This window comes from Phoxinus phoxinus (assembly GCF_949152265.1).
Source record: "Phoxinus phoxinus genome assembly, chromosome: 14".
Lineage (NCBI taxonomy): Eukaryota > Metazoa > Chordata > Actinopteri > Cypriniformes > Leuciscidae > Phoxinus > Phoxinus phoxinus.
Genome location: NC_136889.1, coordinates 4,137,570 through 4,147,027, shown reverse-complemented (window position 1 = coordinate 4,147,027; position 9,458 = coordinate 4,137,570). Strand labels below are relative to the sequence as shown.

Below are 9,458 nucleotides of genomic sequence, written 5' to 3'. Positions count from 1 at the left end.
GCAACTTCAGACCAACACATTTTAGATTTGCGTCGGGCGCAAGAGTCGTTTATCCCGCCCACAAAGTTACTTGCGTTTTGCGTTTGATACTTGCGTTTCAGATCGTTAGAATAGGGCCCTAAATGTCTTTACTGACCCTTTTGAGCAAGTCGTTGTTGAATAAAAGTATATCTTCCTTTTTAAAAACATTGGGTCAGATCCATTTTTTAAAAGTAGGCTATGTTTTTTTATTTGTTTTTATAAGTGGTGTTTTAATTTTAACAGCTATGAACAAACTCATAACACTCCAACTTTACATCTTAGCACTAAAAACAATTCAGAACACCTTAGGAACTGCATAGCAACACCCTGGAAACCAACCAGCACATGAGTTTAGCATGGGAAAACACAACTCACAAAATCTGAACAGCACATCATTCCCATGCATTATCCCGCTTGTCTGTTAAGATGTTCACACTCATCTCTCTACTGTGTAAATGCGGCTCCACTTCAGTTGTCTTTCATCTAGAGATGCATAAAGGCTTTGAGAAGTCTCGGCGAGACACTAGAGAATGTGAAGTAGAGTTGAAAAAAGAGAAGTAGGAGGGGAAGACTCGAGAAACGGGTTTATGATGAACCTCTTCAGCTGTGTGTTGACAGACGTGGTTGTATTGTGACAGCACCTGGAGGACGGAGAAAAGGCCAGACTGAAGACACTGCGGTTACTTCATTAAAACAGACAGCAGATTCTCTCCGCTTTATACACTTTCTGCCCCAAAATAAAGTCGCTGTCTGGATTTAAATTGGCAAATGCTTAAAAATCTATGATTGGATCATCATTGCAGTGATTAGTATGTTTTATAGCATGTTATATGTTTGACAAGATCTTGACCAAAAATGTATGCACCTCTTGATGGAAATATTTTGAAATATAAAATCACAACATTTATGAAATTTAAGAGCGGCATCAAGAGCACACCCCAAAGACTCTCAATGTATTTATGCAATGTATATAAACAATGTATTTGTTTAGTAGAATGTCCAAGCTGCTGTTTTTAATTTTACATAATAATAATAATCAGTAGTCGTGAAGCTCCATGAGATAGAGATTCTCAAAATTCTTTCTCAGCTAAAGTTAATTTTAAGTTAATTCAGAGATTTTAAGTTAATAATCAACACTTTCACATGTTCACATCTCTGATGTCATGGTCACATGACGGTTAACAAATAACATGTATTAATCTTTTTTTAGTAACTTTTATTTTGATATATTAAATGATTTATTGGTAACACTCTACAATAAGGTGTCATTAGTTAACAGTTACTTTAGTTAACATGAACTAAGAATGAACAATTCTTCTACATCATTTATTATTTGAATGTTAATTTCAACATTTACTAATATTGTGCTTGAATGCTTGAATTCATTTATTTAATTAATTAAAAGGAAACGCATTATCAAGTTTGCAGAAGAGATAACAACTTTAAAAACCATGAAGTTGGTTGATGAACATCCAGAGTGACCAGAGCTGGAATAGACAAAACAAAACATATATATTCATAAAAGAGTTTTCATTCATCTCACATCTTTGGTGGTGACTACAAATTTCCATATTAAATGTGTTATTCAATAGTTTTGATGTAAAATGTGGAAAATAGAAGAGTCATAATAAAAAAGAGCACATGTGTCCAAACGTTTATGTACTCTGAAAGCATCATATAACCAATCTTGTTTACACAAGACGCTTTTTCTATCAGAAACGGTTAACATGTACTTTTACACAGACGTTCCTCAAACTTTCCACTTCCATTTGTGCCTAAGTTTGAGTCAAACAAAACACCCCCGTGTCCACTAATCCAGCGGCGTTTAAACGAACTTCAGAAGCGGCAATCACTTAATCTGGATTAAGACGAGATTTTTCGAGGAGGAGGTGGAAAAACAGACAGATTTATTGGCAGTGTTTGCTCATTTCATGCTCAGAGGAGGGAGGTGTGGAGAGACGCTCACACACACATGCTCGTGCGCATCAGTCCTGGCCCATTTCATACACCCTCACATATACAGTACAGTTTAAGGCTGAGGAAGTTCAGTGAAAGCTCTGTATCTGACTTCACCCTGTAATAAAGAGCGTCTGTGAGCGGGTTGAGTTTGAGCCGGGCGTCAGGTCACGGCATGTAAGTCTGCAGGTGAACAAATGACAGATTTACATTGTGGTCTTTCCCTCTGCTCCACTTTCTGCCCGCCTAATGAGTGTATTACACAACACAGCAGAGTCGAATATCCCTACGGCGAGTCGAAGCGTGTTCAAACTTCTGCAGTGTGTTGTTGCCACACAATGTTCCTGCGACGTTGCCCTCAGGTTTTCTCTGAATTTATGCCAAACTGCAACTTGTTTGAAAACACTGCGGGCAAAGTTAGATTTAATGACTTCATCAGCAAGTAGAAAGAACGAATGGAGGATTTGCATGTTAAATTGGCCTACTTGAAGTTCCTCAACTGACGTGAGGCTATTAATAGACATGAAAGAGCAGATGAGGAGCTGCAAACACAAACACTGTACAAAACCAAGCCAATCTAAACAGCGCCAGCGTCCAAACTCAGACTACAGCAAGTATTAACACGAACATTACAGACTATTTACAGTCTGATGAGAATAGAGGCACGATTAAGGCTCGTTCACACCGAGAACGAGAACTAACAATAACTCTAGCATCTAGCGCACGATATCGTTCTGCTTATTAAGAACACTGCAGTTTTGTCATCTACTTTATACGATCGAACTTTTTAAAGGTCCTGTTCTTCGTGATTCCATTTTGTAAACTTTAGCTAGTGTGTAATGTTGCTGTTAGAGCATAAATAATACTTGTAAAATTATAAAGCTCAAAGTTCAATGCCAAGCGAGATATTTGATTTAACAGAAGTCTCCTTTCAAAGCCTACAGTGAACGGCCGGTTCGGACTACATCCTCTACTTCCTGCTTTAATGACGTCACTAGAACAGTTTTTTGACTAACCTCCGCATACAGGAATACACATAAAAAGGGGGCGTGGTCTTGTTGCGCTCCTACAGAGAAGAGGAAGAGTTGCGTTTGTAGAGTGTGTTTGTCGCCATGTCGTCGAGAGACGTTGTTATTTTCATCCCGGAGTCAAATCACCTTACAGTAACACTGAGCGCATGCATCTCCACTATGGTAAGAGGCGTGACCTTTCCGGGCAACGTGCGCTAAGCTGCTGTCCAATCACAACACAGGAACCGCTGGCACAATCAGAACTCGTTACGTATTTCTGAAGGAGGGATTTCATAGAACAAGGAAGTCATCAGCCCGTTTTTAGGACAGTGAAAACAGCGCTATACAGATAAGTACATTTTGTGAAAAATACTGTGTTTTTTTACACGCGAAATATGAACACATGTTATATTGCACACTGTACACACAATCAAAGCTTCAAAAACTGAGGAAAAACGGGACCTTTAAAGTCACATGGATTCTGATTGCCTGTTTTTATCATTCGTTTTGAAAGTGTTTCCAATGATATAGTTCCTCTGTGCCGCCATCGTTATAGTTGCGGACTCTGCTATTATTTAAATTGAGAAAGATTTTCTTTATCTTTAATGTTATTATTCTCGTCCTTGGTGTGAACGGGGCTTTACACTGTAAAATATGGATCAGACCTTTTTAAATATAAATATCTACATTGCCAATCAAAAGTTTGAGGTTGTAGGATTAATACATTCAGCATAAACTAATACTTTATTCAACTAGGACACATTGAATTGATATAAAAAAAACAGTAAAGACATTTATAGTGTTACAAAATAGCCTATTTCTATTTCAGATAAATGCTGTTCTAAATGCTCAAGCTTTTTAAAGTCACATGAGTTCTGATTGCCTGTCAATGTTTTCTTGAGCAGCAAATCATCATATTACACTGAATTCTGAAGGATCATGTGACACTGAAGACTGGAGTAATGATGCTGAAAATGCAGCTTTGATCACAGGAATAAATTACAATTTAAAATATATTTAAATAAAAAACAGTATTTTAAATTGTAAAAATATTTCACAATATTGCTGATTTTGCTGTATTTTTTATCAAATAAATGCAGCCTTGGGGAGCAGAAGAGACTTCTTTCAAAAGAAAAAAAAACTTCTGTCACCAGTGTTTAAAGGGGTCATGAGCTGGCTTTTTTATATTTTTTATATCGTTGTCTGAGGTCAACTTATGACGTTCGCTTGGTTTTTACATTCAAAAACATCAAAATGGAGAAGTAATAGGCTATTTTCTACCCTGGTTTTGAGTCTATAGCTCCTGAAACGTTGGGTTTTTATGGGCGTGCCGCATTGAAGACTTGGAAGTAAACGCCCACTGCTATGATTGGATAACAGTTTTGCATATTATAATGAGTTTCATGTAATGCGTGAATCGGTGGGCGGGGCTAAACAGGCGGTGTTGAAGTAGGCGTTGATCTTCTTCTGCGGAGGCGGGGTTTGATACCCTGTGACGTCAGAGATCCCCACTTTGAAAAACCTGTCTTATGCTGAGCCTGCTGTCAATACAAGCTTTTATTGGACTAACAAGGAAGTTTTCAGTTCTGAAACTTATAGGATATTCTTATAGTATGATGACCTCTTATATGTCAAAAGCTCAAGGAAAATTAGATTTCTCAGTTCATCACCCCTTTAAAAAACAGCATTGTAAATTATTCTTACGGTAATTCAGACTAGCTTAATTTTTGGGGGAATCATCAGTGTCGATTTATAATGGACAATTCAAGATAAAACTGTGCTTGATACAAACTCCTGCGGAGTCCAGATGGATTGGTCGAAATTTTTGTCCTGACACACACACACACACACACACACACACACACACACACACACACACACACACACACACACACACACACACACACACACGTTGGGTTTCCATGTTTAATTGGGACTTTTAGTCATAATATTAGACATAATACTGTAATACTGATATTTATACTAACTTCTATCCCCCAACACCAAACCTACCAATCACAGAAAACTTTCAGCATTTTTACATTTTCAAAAACATTATATAGCCTAGTATGAATTATAAGCCGTTTTCCTCATGGGGACCAAAACATTTCCTCACAAGGACAAGGATTTTCGATATTGCCATCTTTGTGGGGGCATTTTGTTCGTATAATGTAGGGTTTACACACACACACACACACACTCCCTCCTCATTCATCCCACCCAGCGAGAGCCATCACTCCTCCAGTGTGTCAGAGTAATTTACTGTGACAACACACACCAGTGGGCCACCATGAGCACAAATTCAGAGACGATGAGTGTGTGAAAACAGAGAGAGAGAGAGAGAGAGAGACATCAGAAGGGACTTTGATAAACACTATCATATATTAAAACACACAGTTTCAGTGATCCACAATTTCCTCCAGAATATAGGTAATATATAAAATGACTATGATAATATTTTCATTCAGCCACTGTTACAAAAATAAACAAACTGTGTTTATAAATGTAAATCCTTTTTTATATTTCTTCAGCTTTATTATTTCTGCTTGTACTGTCCCGCTTGGTTGAGAGAAGTCTCATAAATTCTCTGGCAAAGTTGGTGAGAGAGACGTGGAGCAGAAGTCAATCCCATATTTGACTTAAACAACCAACAATACAAGCTATACTTCTCATGAAGAGAAGATTGGAGGAGAGTTCATGAATACGGTAATCATTCAGGGTCTAAGTATGGTTCTGATACCATCACTGTACCATGTTATCACTACAGTACTTTTGTACAAGATCTAGAGAATGACATGGACATGTGACTGTAAAGAGTTATCAATCAAAAACCGTGTGAAGCCTCTCCTTCCCCAAATGGAGATGCCAGACTGGAGCATGTGATTTAGCAGAAGCGAGTGATCAGTTGTTTGTTTTACATTAGTCTTCAGATTTAAAGCCATAAAAGTGTCGAGGTTTCCTCACCTTGTGAGCCGGAGGAGGGTCGAAACTTCACACGTGGATGCTTGGGAAACGTGTCCTGTTATTCTCTCCATCACCCCCACTGCCTCACATGAAAAAACAAAAACTCTTGAAAAAATCATTCTGACAACTACATTCCAGCTGTGTGAATATCATGAAACCTAAAAAGTTTAGGGTCCAATTTTCACTATTAACTAGTTGCTTATTAACATCCATATTGCTAGGATATTGTCTGTTTATTAGTACTTATAAAGCACATATTAATGCCTTATTCAGCATGACCATATTCTACTTTCCCAATCCTACCCAATACCTAAACTTAACAACTACCCTACTAACTATTAATAAGCAGTAATTAGGAGTTTATTGAGGCAAAATTCATAGTTAGTTAGTAAATAGTGAGAATTAGACCCTAAACTAAAGTGTTACCCAATTTTCAGGTAAAAATATTTTGGAGTATATTTAAATAGTATATATATAAAAAAGTATTCAAATCTTATTTATTCAAAAAAATTAAAATCACTACAACATTTTTAGAAACGCATGAATAATCAAGAAAAAAACGAGGATTAGTTAAAAGCACATGAGTAAACATGGGTGCATAGCAATGAGAATTTAATTTAATTTAAAAATGCAATAATGCATACATTTTTCATGGCTCAAAAATATGATTTATATTTGAAATATGTTTTTTTTTTTTTTTTTTACTTTTGAACTATGACCTGAATATGCTTCTATGAGATTCACCTAATTTGACCATTTTAAATGTATACATTTGTAAAATAAAAAATAAAAAACTAGAAATCAACTTTTTCCCCTCACAAATTCCATGTACTTTTTTTTTTTCCAATACCATTTGGTGTAAATAATGTTTCCCCTTAACTCTGTCTTTCCTAAACATAATTCCACCATCCAATCAGATCTGGAATTCCTTTCTAACTGAAGAAAAATACTAATTACAAGATCATCACAATCAACTTAACCGTCATTGTAAATGATATAAAAGATTACGATGAACTCCATCAGTCTGCAGTCAAACTCTCTTTGCCTTTAACTTGTTTCTGTTGCTAAAACACAAGACTTATGAGCTCTGTGTCCCTTTGAGAGTTTATAAAACATTCGACCCCCAAAAGTTCAGCAGAATTTCCCAACTCTGCACCTGGATACCCAAAGAGTTGTGGGAATGTCTTAGCAAGTGTGTCTCTAAGAGAGAAAAAACGACTGAACAATGCTTTATGTTGACAGGGACAGATAATGCAGTTGTTCAAGTACTTTTTGATACGAAAAATTATTCCATGAACGTGTAATGGAACAATGCGCTCATGCTTCAGGGAATTGCTTTTTCCTAGCATTTTTATAAATTACTCTGTGATCTTATCTTTGTTGTTTCTGCTTTAGCACAAGTCGATTTCTCAATAGCACTGGGCATGACCCCATCAAGATAATGTGTGGTTGTGTTTACCGTGTGTGTTTGGGTGTCCATCTGTGTGCCAGCTTGTCTGGTCAGTGGGAGATGTGTCCTGCAGCGCTGGTGTCTGCTGGGAGTGTTGGACCATGTGGCTCCATCTCAAAAGATGAGGCTGGGGTCTTGGTGAGACCATCAATCCGTGAACATCAGGACTGTCACAGTCTATCTGGTGGACATTCATACACAGAACAATACAGCATATATAAAGAAGAGATACATCAAGACATACATATACATATACACTGCCCGACCCAATTCAAATAGGCAAATGTTTGAGAGTCAGTGATTGGATCATTATTGCAGTGATTATTATGTTTCTATCATGTTATATGGTTGGCAACAGTTCTTCTAACCCTCATTGATGGAGTGTGTAGCTTTTCATTCCTTAAACAACCATGTAGAAGACACATCATGACCATGAAATAACATCACAACATTATTTCTATCAAGAGGTGCATCAATATTTGGTCAAGATCTTGTATTGACAATGCAAGAGTCCAGCACTGTGTAAAGTCTCCTCCAGCACATCCCAAAGACTCTCAATGAATGTAAGGTCTGGACTCAGAGGAGCATCAGTTCATGTGTGGAAATGATTCTTCATGCTCACAACCATTCATTCACAATCTGAGCCTGATGAATCTGGACATTGTCACCCTGGAATATTTACATATATATTTATATATTACATTTACTGTACATACATGTCCACTGCCGCCCACGTGATGTAAAAGAAAATGGGACTCACCGGACCAGGCGACCTTCATCCTCTTCTCCAAGGTCCAGGTCCTACGTTCTCATGCCCATTGTAGGCACTTTCGACATTGGACAGGGGTCATCATAATGCAGCAGAGTGCGATGCACTGTGTGTTGTGACACATTCCCCCCATAACATTAAATCACATCATTAAAATGTTGTGTGACCTGTGCCGCAGTAGACCTTCTGTTGGCTCGGACCCTTGTGCATTGATAAGCCTTGGGCGTCCAACACCCTGTTGCCGGTTTGTGTTTGTCCCTCCTCGGACACTGTTGGTAAATTCTCACCACTGCTGACCAGTAGAAACCCACAAGCCTTGCTGTATCAGATAATCTCTGACCCAGTCGCCTTGCCATAACAATTTGGCTCTTGTCAAAGTCGTTCAGATATTTATATTCCTGCCCATTTCTCCTGCATCCAACACGTTGAATACAAGAAGTAATCATTCCATTTAATCTGCCCATACCTTAATATGTGGCCTTGTTCACTTCACTTCACCGGTGACTTGTCAATGTTGTGGCTCATCACACACACACACACACACTGATAGATTAAATTAGCAATTGTTGAAATACACTAGACACGACACATGTGAGATTAGTCTTTATCTCAGTAGAAACATTGGACAAGCAAGAAACTTTACAAAAAATCCCCTTCTGCTCTACATTTAATCTCATATCGGAAACCATTTAGATGTGAAAGAGATCTTCTTTGGGTTTTTTTTTTTTTTTTTTACTATGGGAGTTTTGTGAGCATTGTGCCAAATCCGGGTCACGGCACCAATGTAACCCCTCAGGTCTTACTCGCCCCGTTCTGTGCGGGTCTCGAACCCGGGTCTCTGGTGTGGGAGGCTGAAGACCACAGTCTCTAGTGCCAGTCTCTATAGAGCGCCTCTTGAGATCAGGGGAGTGAGGTTTACACACACAGCTCTCACTAGCTGGCCTCCGTTACATATATAACAAACTCAAGCCAGGACACATGTAGCACCTCACGCCCTGGTTCAAAAGATCATGAGGTGGATCTCAATAAGAAAGTGTTCTCTTCTTCTCATCCTAAACTGTCCTCACATCAGGCGTGGGGGAAATTAAATCCGTCTCTCTACGGCTGCCATTCGAGGGTGGATAATCCGGGGCGGATTAGAGGCCGAGGGGAATCTGAGGGGCGACAATGAGGCAAAGATCCGGGAGTCAGTGAGTAAAGACACTAACCAGCTTTCTGATTCAAAGCTTCAAAGACTAGGCCTCATAATCAGACAGAGGGAGGGGGAGGCTTGAAATCTAGAATATTT

At 38.4% G+C, this 9,458-nt stretch overlaps 1 long non-coding RNA gene across 1 annotated transcript; it reads right to left on the bottom strand.

Moving 5' to 3' along the window:
• Positions 1 to 646: 646 nt before the first annotated feature.
• LOC307010686 lies at positions 647 to 8,571 on the bottom strand. Its single transcript, XR_013800242.1, has 4 exons — positions 8,162 to 8,571; positions 7,411 to 7,582; positions 5,952 to 6,030; positions 647 to 662 (listed from the first exon to the last, which is right to left on the bottom strand). It is a non-coding gene; the product is annotated as an uncharacterized lncRNA (long non-coding RNA).
• Between the last annotated feature and the right edge of the window lie 887 nt (positions 8,572 to 9,458).